This window comes from Macaca fascicularis, chromosome 13 (genome assembly GCF_037993035.2).
Source record: "Macaca fascicularis isolate 582-1 chromosome 13, T2T-MFA8v1.1".
In the NCBI taxonomy this organism is placed as follows: Eukaryota; Metazoa; Chordata; class Mammalia; order Primates; family Cercopithecidae; genus Macaca; species Macaca fascicularis.
The window spans coordinates 107,207,315-107,223,832 of record NC_088387.1 but is presented as its reverse complement, the minus strand read 5'-3'; the positions used below and the strand labels follow the sequence as shown (position 1 = coordinate 107,223,832).

The 16,518-nt window shown below is 41.5% G+C and overlaps 1 long non-coding RNA gene across 1 annotated transcript in view; it reads right to left on the bottom strand.

Annotated features, from left to right (window-relative positions):
- Positions 1-6,321: 6,321 nt before the first annotated feature.
- LOC107127168 (uncharacterized) overlaps positions 6,322-16,518 on the bottom strand; it is an 83,366-nt gene continuing 73,169 nt past the window's right edge. Inside the window, exon 4 of the long non-coding RNA XR_001484651.4 lies at positions 6,322-6,942. This is a non-coding gene — a long non-coding RNA (uncharacterized lncRNA). The remainder of the gene's footprint in view (positions 6,943-16,518) is intronic.

The window sequence follows — 16,518 nt, the reverse complement described above, 5'->3', positions numbered from 1 at the left end:
AGACCGAAGATGTGGTGTCTTTATCCATCCACAATCTAGAGCTTGAGAAAGAAGAGTTAGCAGGGCAGATGGCCTGCAGGGAGGGCCAACCCTGGTGTGTACACGGGAGAAAATGGGGACATAGAAGACATGCAGGATCCAAAAATCAAATGATACCCAGCTCTAGTCAGGGCTAGGACTAGAACCCAGATCTAACCAACAACCCTTTCTCCATCAACGGCAGGAAAAAATAATTAAATTATATATATATATTTTAAAAACCCACCTGGATTAATGTCTCAGCTCTGTAAGGAGCATCTCGCTGAGCCTGCTTCTTATCTGACGGAAGCCCTCCTCCCACGTTGGAGGTAACTAAGAAATAATGGATGTAATCATAAAGTCCTTTTCAAACTCCAGAAACATAAGGTGCCATTGACACTCTTCTTCCCAGTATTACAGGGAACCACAGCCTTTTTTTGAAGGTTGTATAGCCCACGGCAAATTTCTCTGCAGTATCATGGTTCTCAAACTTTGCAGGACATTGGAAACACCAGGAGAGCTTTTACAACGCTCTGCTTCCCAGGTGCATTACCCATTAAATCAGAAACTCTGGAGGTGTGGTCCACGCAGGGAGCAATTTGAAACTTCCCCAGATGATTCCAATGTTCAACCAAGTTAAGTGCTAGTACTTGAGTACCTTCCTACCCAAAGTATGGTCCAAGGGCCATCAGCATCACCTGGGTCTTGATAGCATCTTAGGCCTCGCCCAGACCTGCTGTATGAGAATCTTCAATTTAACAAGCTTTCCAGGTGGTTGGCGTATAGATTAAAGTTTGAGGAGCACTGTTCTATACAGATTCAGCATTCCCCAAGTTCCTACTCTGAACTGTCTTTCAGGATGCAGTGGGAAATTAATCCCAGCCTCATCCTCAGTAACTCACTCTCTACTAAGCTGGGCATGCCGGTGCACAGTACTCTGGAGGTTATCGAGGAGGGACACCTTTGGCTGAGAGGGTGGAGACAATGAGTGGAGATCAGGTTTCTGAAGGTGGAGAAGTGGGAATGGAACAGAGCTCAGTGTGGGCAATGCTACATTTTAGAAGCAGCAAGCTTGCTTTGGAGGTTTCATGTTTCAGGAGGAGGTCCAGATTGGTGACATAAGATGTGTGAAAATGCTCTAAAAACTGTAAATCATTATGCAAATGAGTATTTGCATTATCCCTCACAAGTCCTAGTGAGTCTTTCTTACAACAGAGTCTTCAGGGAATTAAACTCTTAATTGTAGCTAAAGGAAGTCATCAAATCCAGATGGGTGTTCAGCTAGGTGCCCAAATCCTTGCAAATGATGAAAATAATTCCACACAGCACAATCCAATTTATACCCTCCTCTGCTCAGGGTATTTGACAAGGGGCACCACACATCCTGTTGTGCCTAAGACCATCATAGTTATGCCCATCATCTGTGCACAATTTGTAATGATGCCTCTACTCATTCTCAAAAGCTTGGATGATTAAAATATACAGTACCTTATGTTGCACACAATAGTGCTTTAAAAAATGCAAATGGCATTTCTCCATTTTCAGGAGATGGTTCAGGGCTGCCCCTAGCAAGAAGTATCCAGGCTTGTGTGGAGTCAGTCCCGAATCTGTGTATTTTCTTTGCTTTTTGGAGACACTCTTAGGAGTGTCTTTCTGCATGTTCACACCAGTGTCCTTCATCCAGATATGCTGCATGTCCCACACCAGCGTCCTTCATCACTTATCCATGCAGGCATGAGTGAGGAGCTGTAGAGGCTTCCGGGTGTGCAATTTGCAGGTAACAACAAACACTCTCCTCCACCACCACTTAAAACCACCATCTAAACTGGTCAGAGGACCTTCCCTGGCCATGAAGTTTCATGCAGTAAGGAAGGGGAAGGCACAAACCATGGTAATGCACCATTCTAGACAAGCCTCAAGCTGCCATTTGTGACCCTTCACCAGAGACCACAGCCGCCAATACCCAGCACATTACTGGCTCCACATTCATTTCTCCAAACAATTTTATAATGTTTGTGAGAATCTGTTCCTGATTTCTGAGCTCCCACTAAGCTCCCTGTAGTTATCTCAGGGAAGGGAACCTTTGAATGGAGTGGCCATTTATTGAGTGCCTACTATGAGCAAATTATCCTGCAGGGCATATTACATATAGCAACCCACTGGATTCTCACTCACAGCAGCCCTGGGAAGAACCCGCCACGCTCCCCATTTTACACATAAAAAAACAGACACTGGGAGAGATTAAATTGACAAAAGTCACCATTTACAACACTGTAGACCTATGCTTTAACTGATAACTGCCCCGTTTATTTATTATTTTTTTTCATTTCTACCACATCCAAGACAAATTGTTTCAGGTTGACATGAGGAGGGGACAGAGGAGCAAAACCTGCTGATTTGCCTTTTTTCTGTCTTATTCTCCTGCTCTCCCAAACCTCTCTTCTTTGCTGAGATGATCTCCAGCCATTCCATTCTTATTGGGCATTTGGAGACATTAATTCTTTCTTCTAGAACAACACTATACATTCATGACAATCATTCCATTCGATTTTATCGATCCTCTAATTGGTCCAAATAATTTTGAATCACAAAATTTCCTATTTCAAAGTGTTGGCAAATTCTTCTAATTTAGGGTTGTCTAAAAATGTTCAAACTATATTTTATCTTTACTCCTTGCAGCCAGCATGTTTATTAAAAACCCAGTCACTGCCAGAAATAAAACTAAATCCAACTCAAATGCTCCTAAATTTGTCTTTCCAATAGTGTGATATTATATAATGTATTCCCAATTGACTTTTAAATGAAATCAAATAATTACATTTATTAAAAACATATCATTATATAGAATTTGGCTTAAGCCAAACCAATAAATATCTGTTGAACACCAACACAGTTCTATTCACTGTTTCAGAGGGTGGGAGTACAAAAATGACAGAGACATGTCCCCAGTTATGAAGACAGAAGAGATAAAGTCAGATAGAGGAGGTAAAGCATGCACAGAAATAGCTATTACACAGGACTTTTTTAAAATTAGAATTTATCTCTATCATGTACCTAGCACACTGAAGGATGTTTGTTTACCCGCATTTTTCTTCCCCTGCACCAAGTTTCCTGAGAACTGGGAACTTGTCCTAATTTTTCTTTTACATTCCAGCACCACAGTCAGGAATTCGTTCATAATATGTACTCAGTAAGTATATGTTTAAAAGAACCGAATTGCCTTAAGCTTAAAACTGATTGCCATAAACAAATGGAAAGCCATTTCAGATGTACCTTGAAAGAAAGTAGAGGCTTCAACTATTGAGAAATGGTGAAGGGATTGTTTCAGTAGTGGGAATAGAAAGATGAGAGAGGAGGAGGTAGAATTATATTTATTGCTAGGACCCAGTCCTGCTGAATTTCTCGAAACCCTCAAAGCCCAGCAGGTGCCTACGGCCTGAAGCAGCTCAAAGATCGAGAGCCCATCCTGCGTGTTCCACGGTGGGCTATGATGATAACGGAGCCTAGGATATATGGGATTCCAGATGCACCCTCCTAGAGCAAGGGGTCTTGGATGTGGCTGATGCTCCTCAATTCTCTTCTAACAAGGTTCCTGAGAGTCATACCCTGGGAGTAGCTATTCCCCTCACTCTGAGAGGTCCACCTTCCAGGCATGCCAGAGCCTCTAGCACCTGTAGTCCTGGGGCTGATTGCTATTCCTTGTCCTATCTTCTTTTCCCAACCTTAACCCATTACCTGTCCCACGTGGATTCTGGGCTCTGCCAGGAACAAGGCTGTCTTCCTCATTTCTCTTAACCTGCCCTCAGCACAGGCTGAAGTGCCTTCAGCCCGAAAAGCCTAGCCTCACTATAGGTATCAACTCACTTCCCAACAGGGAACTGCTTTATTGCTCATTGCTCAATGGGCTACACCAGTGATGCCCAAACCCCCATCCTTGAGGCCCATGGCTGACTGCTGCACATGAATCACCTGGTGAGTATGTCAAAAATGTTTTGTTCCAGTTTCCACCTCTCAGAGATTCTGAATAAGTGGATTGGATGTGTGGCAGAAAAATCTGCATTTTAAACAGCTCACCTGGTGATTGTGAGAAGCAACCACGTGTGGAACCCTCCATTCCTGCCATGAGCTGTTGCGCCTGTTCTAAGCCCTTGGGCTGCGTCAGAAACACTCATCTTTGTGACTGCTCAGCATCCTACAACATCATATGGAATAGACTTCCCCATTCCGTCCTACCCCACCCCACCTCAGCATACTCCACCCACACTCTGTGCTTTGTTCAGCAAATGCAGACCACAGGCCTCAGCCTGACCTGACACTAGCCTGGACACGTCATTATCTGATGTTCTTCGGTTGCTCAGGGCTGAGCTGTGTCTCCCCAAAGAACTTCCCCCTTTTTTGAGACAGGATCTTGCTATGTTGCCCAGGCTGGAGTGCAGTGGCTACTCACAGGCATGATTATAGCTCATGGTAACCTCGAACTCCCAGGATCACACACTCCTTGACCTCAGCCTCCCAAGTTGCTAGGTCCACATCACCACGCCCAGCCTATTATCTTCTAATGCCCAGCCTGGCAGCCCATGTCTCCAAGGTTATAACCCATATCATGCTCACCTCCTCCCCTGCACACAAGTACAAACTCTGTCTTAGGTGTCCCCCGTGTGCCCCCCACCTCCATCATCACCAGGCCTGTTCAGAAGCCAATGAGTCGGTGACGTCCCTATTGTCCTCTGAGGTTAAAAACAGATAACATTTATAAGTCTCTGTGACAGTGCTTGGCACACAGATCTTCAATAGTGTCTTTTGGGTCTGAATCCAGAGAAGACAGAAGAGACCCCATTGGGTCTATCTGATAGCCAGATTCACTGGGACACTAATAAGGACAATAGCCACTAATACTTATGTTTGTCTTAAGTGCCAGGAGTATTTTAAGACTTTTCATATCTATTGGCTTGTTTCATCCTGATGACCCTCAGCTAACTAAGTACTATTTATGATTTCAATTTACAAATGAAGAAATGGAAGCCCAGAGGGGTGACAGAACTTATCAAGAGGCACAGTGCGAATGAGTGGTGGAGTCCCAATTTCAGTCCAGATAGTCTCCACGGCAGACAGCATGCAGCACCAGGCTGTCCTTCAAGGTCAAATCCCCCTTCCAAATCAGGGGACATCTGCTCCTGCCTTGCCCACCTGCCCATGTTTCAGCCCAGGGGGAAACACTTCCGACATAATTGCTCTGGGCTGTCGGAAGATATTGTTGTCTCTTTGCGATGACAGATGCCCTCAGATGCCAGGAACAACACTGAAAATCTTGACTTGACAGGGCTGAATTTAATATTATGGGAAGAAGCAGTCTACTGGGGACCCCAGAGCTCTTTCTGCTTTCCAAAGGGCAGAAAAGCAGATGCTGATATTGTAAGAGAATTGTTCCTTAGACAAACCAAGTACAAAATGTTTCAAGGACTCAGAAGGAAAAAAGCTGCCACCACCCCCTCAATTTTCTCTCTAGCAAAGCTGTGTGCAAAAGTTAAAATCCCTCTTCTCCATCCCAAGGAACTCAAGGGAGACACACTGAAATTTTCAGAAAGATCCTTATCCAAACAAAAGGAAAATTAACAATACAGATTCTAAGACAAACAGCAACAACAGCAACAACAAAAACAAGACTGTGCTTGAATTTAGAAAGCCCAAGTTTCTGACCCTATAATAGCAATTTTATGCTTTTCTTTTATAAAAAAAATGTGGTGCCAAATATCTTACTAAATTATGGGAGCTGCATGATGAGAACTTATGGATAAAGGAGAAAACAACAGATACTGGGATGTACTTGAGGGTGGAGGGAGAGGAGCAGAAAAGAGAGGGGCAGGAAACGAGCAGAAAAGAGAAAAGTATTGGGTACTGGGCTTAATCCCTGGGTGATGAAATAATCTGTACAACGAATCCCCAAGACATGAGTTTATCTATGTAAAAAACCTTCACACGTACCCCCGAACCTAAAATAAAAGTTAAAATAAATAAACTATACATTGCTTCCCTTTCTACTCTGGCGCATGAACTTAGTCTTCTGCAATGAACTAGTTCAGCTCAACATTTGCCCAGCACTGACCCAATGCCAGGCCCTGTGCTTTTTTGTTGTTGTTGTTGTTTGTTTGTTTAATTTTCCCCCAGCTTTACTGAGGTATAAAACTGACAAATAAAACTGTATAAATTTAAGATGTACAACATGGTGATTCGATGTATGCTTATACTGTGAAATGGTTATCACAATCAAGTTTGTTAACACAGCCATTACCTCACATAAATACCTTTTTTTTTTTTTTTTTTGGTGGAAACATTTATCACGCACACTCTTAGCAAATTTCAAGTAAACAATACAGTATTGTTAACTGTCATCACCATGCTGTATATCAGAGCCCCAGAGCTCATTCATCTTATAACTGGAGTCTGTATTCCTTGACCAACATCTCCTCATTTCCCTCAATCCCAGAGAGTAGAAACCAGCCTTTACTCTCTGCTTCCATAAGTTTGATTTTGGTCTTGGGGCTATGAGACGAGTTAGACATTGCTGGCTCCCAAGCAACCACAGAAAAGAGACATGAACAGAGGGGCAACCTCTGTTAAGGGGGATAAACAGAGGTGCAGTCCTAATTTATTTTGGACTTGCTCATCTGTTCATTTCTCCTCACTTTTTCCCATTCAGAAAGTCTCCTCTCTGGTTGATGATCTATTCTTTACACCCTACCTGTCTCAGCAAACAGTATGTCTTACCTTCCAGGTCATGGTGGCCTCCAACTGAACAGCGTAAATCCAACCAGTTGGACTTCTGACTTTCCTGCAGGACTCTGGGAAAGAAAAGAAGTCTTGAGCCTATTCCTTTTCTTCTTTCTCCCAAACATGATACTGTACTAGGTGGTTGCTTTCTTCTTCCTTTGATAGATTTTCAAAACATAAAAAAAAAGAAAACAGAGAAAATGGATTAGTTAAGAGATGTGCCCACATTTCAGAACTAGTAAGTGAAAGTTGGCCAGCCAGCTAAGCCCATCGGTCTCCTGCTCTCACAGGTTGTGTGCTCAACAATCTCTAGAGGCAAAGGCCCACACAATGGAGACCTAGGACAAGACCCTGTCTCCTAGGAGTCAGCTGCTTTGTCCTCAGGGTGTCCTTGGGCGAGGTGGCACCTTACCTATGTGAAGAGAAAAAAGAAAAAAGAAGAGAAAAGAGGGTGCAGAAAGAAAAAAGAAGAGACAAAAGGGTGCAGCTTGCTACTGCAATGGTGAGGAGAAAATGTACAAACTGGGGGAAACATTAAATCCAGTATCAGGCTACTCTGACGGATTCATATCCCATTCCTTTCCCTTCACAGTTCCACATTCTAGACTTGTATGTGAAGATAAGCTGCTTTTTCTCCTCGAATGCATACGTTAAATGTATCTCACACACACACACACACACACACACACACACACACACACACACACACACTGCAGTTGCTATGGGAACCATCCTGGAGAATTTCCTGTCTTTTATGCAATTAAAATTTTACCCTCACATCTTCTTGAAGTGGAATACACTTTCATTCACAAGAGGACAGTAAGAAAAAGGTCTCCTGATGAGCTTCATTTCCAAGGAGCAGGCTGAATTTCTCCAAATCGGATCATCTTTCAAGAGACTCCCAGCACGCTGGCAATCATCGAATTAGTTCTAATTAGTGTTCAGGCGAGCATACAATGCTCAGGCACTGACTGAGCCTCTCTCTCCTCTTGGCTCTGCAAACCACAGCTCCCCCAATTCCACTCAGAGATCCTCTAAAAGTCTCTTCCCCTTCCTGGGTCTCTACCAGCCATCTTTGGCAGACCAGGAAGAAGAGGCAGCAAATGCCCATTGATTCAAGGCTGCAGGAATTCTGCCATTGTGACAGTTCTCACAGGGCTCTAGTTCAGTAAACCTTCCCTCTCTCAGCGGAGAAGCAGGCTTGCAAACGACTCTTGTTAATACATCATTGTAAGATAGCCAACTATTCTGAAGCACCGCGGAGGAGTCCATTTATAAACCTAACCTGGGAATTGCCAAGTCCGCAAATAGCAGGACCGCTTGAGCCTATGTACGGATAAAAATCAGTTTTATCTGATATGGTTTGGCTCTGTGTCCTCACCCAAACCTCCATGTCGAATTATAATCCTAATGTGTTGGAAGAGAGGCCTGGTAGGAGGTGACTGGGTCCAGGGGGCGGATTTCCCCCTTGCTGTTCCGGTGATAGTGAACGAGTTCTCAGGAGATCTAGTTGTTTAAAAGCGTGTAGCGCTTCCTCATTCGCACGCTCTTTCCCGCTCCGCCATGGTGAGACTAGCTTGCTTCTTCTTCGCCTTCCACCATGATTATAAGTTTCCTGAGATCTCCCCAGCCATGCCTCCTGAACAGTCTGTGGAACTGAGAGTCAATTAAACCTCTTTGCTTTATAAACTACCCAGTCTTAGGTAGTTCTTCATAGCTTCAATGTGAGAATGGACTAATACATTATCTATTAATCAATTCATTGGGTTGGAAGCAGAAGACCTAGATTTATATCTCATTTCCAATATTTACTGCCTATATGCTCCACAAATGTTCAAAATTCCTTGAGCCACACATTTCTCATCTGGAAAACAGGGCTAACAATGCATAGGGTAGTGTACACCAGATGATGTGGTAAATGATAAATGACAGTGTGAACTTTGCAAATTGCAGAATGTACATGTAATTTGGTTTTATTGAAGTTATTGCCAATAAGGCCAAGTTCATATACACTTGCTTGCCAAACTGTGAGTGAAAAATCACAGCTCACTTTATTATTTTATTACTTAAAAATGTTTTTAGTGAGTGAGTAATATCAGGGCACATGTACATGTGGGCGGTGAGATTGGCATGAAAGTAGGCACCGTGGTGGCTTAATCTCACTGGGCTGGGATCATACCTTTCTTATCAATTCCTTAAAGCAGGATAACTGCCCTGTGTCTGAAAGTAAAGTGCTTAGGCTTCACTGAAAAAAAAAAAAAAAGCCAACCACTTAGAATGAGATATTCCTGAGTAACTCTGGACTAGTCAGTTTTCAATACATAAAACCACTCTCTGCTACTTAACCCAGTTTTGCAAATAGGCTTAAAAATGAGCTAATGTCTTAGAGAAGATGGGAGTCTGACTTTGCTCCTCAGAACGCAGGAACACAAGTCTGCTGAGGACAGAAAATATACATGAAAGCCCTAGTGCAGCACCCGAGAGTTTAGTCATAGATGATTGAAGTTGTTATGACCTAAACTGAAACGGATTATTTTCCAGAGTTTATGTCCTGCCTACCTCCTGTGAACTCAGCTGCTCTCAGGTAATATGACCGTAACAAATGCTTCCAAGAAATTGTGATGGAGCTGGTGACGAATATTTAATACAGAGAGGTGAAGGATGATAAACTGCATTTCTACTTTTCTGTCTGATGAGGACGTTCTACAAAGGCAAGCGATGTGCAAAGCATTTGGGGTGGCTCAAGCCCAATGACAATAGTGATCAGGTCCCTGCTTGAGAGAGCCCACTATGTGCCAGACACACCCGGGCACTTGGCAGTCATGTTCTCACAGCACCTTCAGAAGGGCCTGGCAAGCTAAGAATTCCTCTCGCCATTTTATAGACAAAGTAACTAAGGTGCAGAGAGGGTGAACGACACATCACACAGCCAGTGCATGATGGGAACAGACATGGGCACGAGCGTGTCTGAGTCCAGGACAGGACAGCACCCCTCCCACAGGCACGGCTGGGAAGAAGGTATTCCAGCAGCCATTGTCCTAACAATGTTCAAATAGCATAGGCTTGATGACATGTTATGAATTTCCAGAGCAATTTAATGTCCTTATGAGGAACACAAGGTTGATGGAAGAATCATTGAGTGATCTCTCTACTATTGAACTATCTACTTCCCAGACCTTTCCTTCACCAGGATTTTCACATATATACATACATACATATAGATAGATAGATGTTATGTACATATGTATGTCATATACATGTATATATGTTATACACACACAGCTATTCCAGTGCTACATGTGATTATATATATATAACAGCCACACATTGGCTGGCTATTCCAAAATCATTTGTTGAATATCTCCAATATATGATGTAAGATATTAGACTTACTAGGTGATAAAAATATGATTACAACTCAGTTCTTATCTTCATGGATTTCAGACACCAGCAGGAGAAAACCTACATAGTTAGATTGCAAATATAGTTATATTACAATAGTTATAATGCTATAACATATTAAATATCAAATCAAATTATAATTTGACAAATCATATATATATAATACTCTAACATAGTATCAAGTATTTTAAAATGCTTAAGACGTTCAGAGGAGGGAGAAATTAATTTCCAGAGCATAAGTCAAGGCGGGCATTTGGGGATGCATCATTTCCTCTGGGCTTTTAGGATATGAATGTTGGTAAGGGGAAGGAGATAGTGTAGGTGGAAGATGCCGATTCTGTATTCCGTGTGTTCTGAATGATCAAAGAGTGTCTGGACTGGTGAAGATGGTCTGGGAGTTGCTTATATTTTTGTATTTGTTTGCCCACTCATGCTTTTGATAAATACACAGGGAGCGCTTATCAAGTGTCAGGTGTGGTTCTAGGTACTGTGAACACAGCAACAAACCAACCCACTCATAAAACTTACATCCCAACACCAAGAAGACAGAAGAACAAATTCATTCTGCATCTCCCAGTTATCAAAGCTGTGAAGAAGAATAAACAGGCAAAGGGAAGAGAGGAAGAATTGTACTATTTTATGTAAACGGGCTGGGGGAGGTCTCTCATTCTCTCTTTAAAGGTGAGCAACTGTGTAGCTCCTTGAGAGTGAGGGAGGAAAGGGTCTCGAGCCTGCTCCTCTGAGCCTGAGCCCAGCCAAGAGATCTCTGAGCTCTTCTCACAGAACAGCTTCCCAGAAGTCATTACCACTTTGTCACTTTTTTGAATTAGGCTCTAACCAACCAGGGGCAAAATATTTATGGCAAGATGGTCTTGGCTGTTAAAAAGCAAATCACATTAAAGCACCTGATATTTCAAGTTCTCCACTGGATTAGTTCTAATTAGAATGCGCTCTCACTCCTGAAAGATAAATGCAGGACACAGTGTCAGAAAATCGGCTTTACTCTTGTGACTTGTGCAAGATAAATCAAGTTGAGAAATTCTCAGTTGTTTTCAGACATCTATTTTTTAAATGCCATAAAAAATTGGACATACTTTAAAATATTTTTAGGCCACTGGAATCTATAACATTTAAGAGCGTGTCTCAGAGCCAAGGATTCAAATGCATAATCTCGCGTTATCTTCACGAATTGGATTCCTGGCCTCTGGTCACTAATAAACTTAGTTTCCTTCGACGCAGAAAATCGTTTTATCAGTATCCAGTTAATTTAGCACAGCATCGGTGTTTGTCCCTTTTTTATTTGTATTTTCTGATTTGATGCCAAATGTTTAAAATAAATGATATGTAGACCTACAAATCTATGCAAATGATGCACAGTTTTGGGGAAATTTTAAAAATTAGCATTCAATTAGAAATAAGGAAAAGTTTCTGCATATAAATCATGTTTTCAATATTTTTATCATTACATTTTCCTGATTTTTATATTTGTTTCAACATTGTACACAAGAATCCTTGATAGTTTCCCCCAAACTGGCATGTGATGATAAATTACCTGCCAAACGGTGAGTAAGGAAACAGTTACTCTTTGTTTTTAAGACAGAGTCTCACCCTCTGTCAGACTGCGGTGCGGTGGCACAATCATGGCTCAGCGCAGCCTCAACCACCAGACTCAGGTCATCCTCCCACTTCAGCCTTCCGAATAGCTGAGACAACAGGCACGCACCACCACTCCCAGCTGATGTGTTTGTGTGTGTGCGCGCGCGCGGAGAGACAGGGTTTTGCCCGGTTGCTCAGGCTAGCCTCGAACTTCTGAACTCAAGCAATCCAACCCCCGCACACTGGCTTCCCTAAGTGCTGGGATTATAGGTGTGAGGTACCAGATCCAGCAATAGTTACTTTCAAGACTTTAAAAAGTGTTTTCAGGGATAAGTGAGTGACAGATATCATACATTGTATTACATGGCAAAGTTTACATTTTCAATAGGAAAATTATATTAATGAGGTTATCAGGATCTGGATTCCTTAGGAAAAGCTGGGAGAACTTCCTGCCAGTTAAGGAGTGAACTTGGCCAGGCGCAGTAGCTCACGCCTGTAATCCCAGCACTTTGGGAGGCCCGGGCGGGCGGATCACGAGATCAGGAGCTCGAAACCATCCTGGCTAACACGGAGAAACCCTGTCTCTAGTAAAAATAAAAATAAAAAAATTAGCCAGGCGTGGTGGCAAGCATCTGTAGTCCAGCTACTTGGGAGGCTGAGGCAGGAGAATGACGAGAACCCAGGAGGCAGAGTTTGCAGTGAGCCAAGATCAAGCCATTGCACTCCAGCCTGGGCGACAGAGCAAGGCTCCGTCTCAAAAAAAAAAAAGGAGTGAACTTAACACCCAAACTGACAACAATTAAACATTGTTTCACTCAGACATGTTGGAACCTGTATTATGAATTTTTGGAAAGTCTAAGTTACTTGTGCTTCTAAAATAAAATCCTTAGAACCAAATTTTTTAAACTGTTTATTTTATTGTGGTAAGAATACTTAACGTAAAACATACCACCTTAACAGATTTTTTAAATGCGCACTTTGGTATTGTTCTCTATAGGCACGATATTGCACAACAGATCTCCAGAATGTATTCATCTTGCATAACTGAAATTGTACACCTGTTGGTTAGCAACTCCCCTTACTCGCTCCCCAACATCCCTGGCAGACACCATTCTGTTCTGTTCCTTCTATGAGTTTGACTATTTTGCATATTCATATTTTGAAGGGGTAGGATTATTTATTTAGAAGAGCGATTCGTTTAGTTATTCATTTACACAATGCACTAGTACTTTTCATCATTTTACTTTATCCTCAGAATAACTCTGGAAGATGGGCATTATTTCAAAGGTTAAGTGACTGCCCCAGGCCAAGGCCACATGAGTGGCCAAGGCCAGACTAGAGCCCAGGAGGTTCTGACTCAAAGGCAGAGGGGGCTTGTCCCCGCACTGCTGTTCCACTGGGAATGTAAAAGCAAAGCATGGAACAGAGTTCCAGCGGCATTTCTTTCATCCAGATTATCTTATCGAAGAAAGCTTGCCTGCCTACCTGCTAGAATTTAAGAAAATGTGTGACCCTAAACAAGTCTCAACAAGAGTTGAGAGAATACTGCACAATTCTCAGGAGACTATTTACTTCCATATTGCAGCTACCCGGTACCAGGCAGTGTGATAGCTTGAACCATATTGTGGTAGCTTTTCACAGAGGGTAAGGAATTTACTATACTTCTGTAGACATGGAAATCCTTTGAAATATTTGAGTGAGCAGTAATGTGATGAGGGTATTGCTTTTAGGAGTAATTCTAGCAACATGTGAAGGATGGTTAGACCAGAGGTGAGGGAGACCAGTTTGAAGCCAATCCAAGATGAAAAGGCAAAGAACATGAAAAATACAAGTAACATCAAGAAACATATGGTAACAAACTTGGTAAAATATTTTGTTTTAATAGTGACTCAATAAGTTTACAAGAATTGAACATGGAGTTTTTAATTTAAATTAGCAGAGCTCAAAAATAAGAATACCTAGAGCTAATGAGCACGTATTATAATAGAAAAAAATCACACAGTCCTTCCAAGAAACAAATAGCCTTTATCAAGGACTTATCATATGTTTGATCCAGAAATTCTACCTTTGGAAATTAATTCAAAGGAATTCTCTGGAAGCCAGAAAAGAGGTTTTCTGCACAATGATGTTCATTATGGTATTTTTTAATGAGAGTGAAAAAATGGAAAACACCTAGGTAATAATAGGGTATGTTTACTATGTCACCTCTATTTAAGGCATTATTATAAAGCTATTACAATATATAATTATGAAGATGACTTTACTAAATAATAACTGAAAAATATTGCATACACAATATGATTACAGCTATGCTTTAAAAATGAAATCTATGCTAGCGTAAAATATGAAGGATTCCCACGAAAAGGTCAAAGGTGATTTCTGTTTGGTGATAAGATTAAAGTCAATACTTTATTCTTCTTTCTATGTTCTTATATAAAAATAAACTTTATTTAAAAGTTTATTTAAAAGTTAATACATAACTATTCATTTACAATTACAAATACGATATTTAAAATGTCTCTCCCAACTTTTCAAGCACCTGCTTTGCAAACTCAGATGTCCAAAGAAGCCAACTGGTTAGTCATGTCCAGCCATCAGCAGTACTTGGGACAGGCCAGCAGGTACTTTCAGGTTTGGACATGCTAGCTTGTCCCCCTGAGCTCTCTGAGTTTATTAATCCTCACTGCTGCAGGAAGCGGTTTGTGGTTATTGTTCTGTTTCTGACTTTCATTTGTATTTCCTCTACTCCTTGATGTTGGTCATGAGCCTGCACTTCAGATCTACTTAAAATATCATTAAACACTATTTAGTACTTCTTTGTCATCATTAAGGTAGACATTAAGCCAGTCAGGAATTCTTAACCACCCCAGGGGACCTCGGACATGATGCCAAGCAAGGACACAGGACCATCCATCATTTCACTTTGCTTTTCACCAAGGGCATTTTTAATACATGTGCTGATATTCATCTTCGTAGAATCTGAACTAATTTTAAAACTAAATTATCCAGATACACTAGGTGAGGCAATTATCTAAGGCCAGCCACTGAGTGCCACCACGGTCTTTTTTTCCCACATAATGGGTAATTCCCGTTAGAAACCAGCAGTGGCTGCTGAGACCCATTCAGTCACATGCTGTTTGATAGGTAGGAAGCCAATTCTATCAATGTTTTTGATTTTCCATCTTAAAGTTTGTTTTATTTATTCATGATTTTTAAATTCAAGCATATCTTAGAATTTTCCATCCTTTGCTGTCTTGATTTTTAAACTTATGCTGTTTATTTGAAGGAATGAAGATTTTTTTTTATTGCAGTCCTTCTTTTTGCAAAGGTTTTTTCTTTCCTTGTGAACTACATATTTTACCAGAAATCAGTATGTAGACTTAGTGTAAAGGTCCCTGTTAATAGCTTGAGCTCTATCCCAGATTGTCTGAGCTTCTAATCTCATCAGATTGTCCTCTGGGAAACTGTGATTCTTTCTTTTTAGTGGAGAGTGCATTGAACAAAAAAGATCTCCATCCAACTCCAGATATCAAGCATGGCATTCACCTGGATGATAGTAAAGGCTAAAGACCATTAAGTAACAAAATGTGTTGAAAATGAAAAGAGCTTGGATTTTGTCATTTGATCTAAGTTCAAATCCCAGCTCCACAATTTAGTCTACTGCATGATTTTAACAGTCACTTAAGCTTCCCAAAGTTCAGTCCTTAGCTCTGTAAAATGCAGACAATAATACCTAACTTATAGAGCTATCATGAAGATTTACAAAATAATGTTTTGAAAGTGACAAAAACAAAATAACATGACATAATTTGGTCCCTCCATCTCAGGAAGATGTTTGCTATGCAACAGATGTTCCAACCTGGACTCCCACTGACAATTTCCCTATTAGCCACGGCAACACCTTCCAACAGTTATGGCTCCAAAGTGTCACTCTCAACAGCAGTGACAATCCACAGAGGTGACTACACCCAGAAACAGCCTTCAGCAGTGGCAATGCCAAACAACTATTGCCATTGAAGAGTCTACATAGGGCCTCATCATCTACTCCCTGGGTTCCTTAGTCTCAGAGACCCTGCTAAGTTCTGTCTCTCTAGAGCCCAGAGTACACAACTGCTGCGTGCTACAGGATGCTACCAAGGACTCATTCCTCTTGGAGCTAATTCACTAGATTAGTCTTGATGCATCTTCAGTTCTCTCCCATGGTTCCCTGATGCCAGTCCAAGTCTGTGACATAACCTCTCACTCCAAGTGGCCTCTCCAAGGTCCATTCACTTCTGCACTTAGGTAACCAGGGCCTTGACCAGAACCTACAATCCCCTTTCTCATGTCCCTTCCACAAGGCACTATCTAATTGACATACTTGGTGCCTCAGGAATCACTCTGGATAGCCCCTCATTCCTCAAGGTATAGACGCCTCTGATGGTGTCTTACCTGTGTACCATGATTTTACTTTCTATCATGATAATTAAATGCCGCTCTCCTTAAACTTATAAAAAAAATAGGTGAAATCAGGGACACATTGTTTTATTTTCACTTCTTGCCCTGAAGAATAGCAGGAAAGCACACACAGCCAGATTGGGCATTTAAATCTTTCTAGTAGCAAAAATAAATAAATTTAAATGTTAAAAGCATTTATATGGGCCTAGGTATTTCCGCCTCATAGTTGTAAAAATATATCTCATTTATTGGTCCCTTTGATCCTCATAAAATTCCTGCTAATCAGTTCAGGCATTT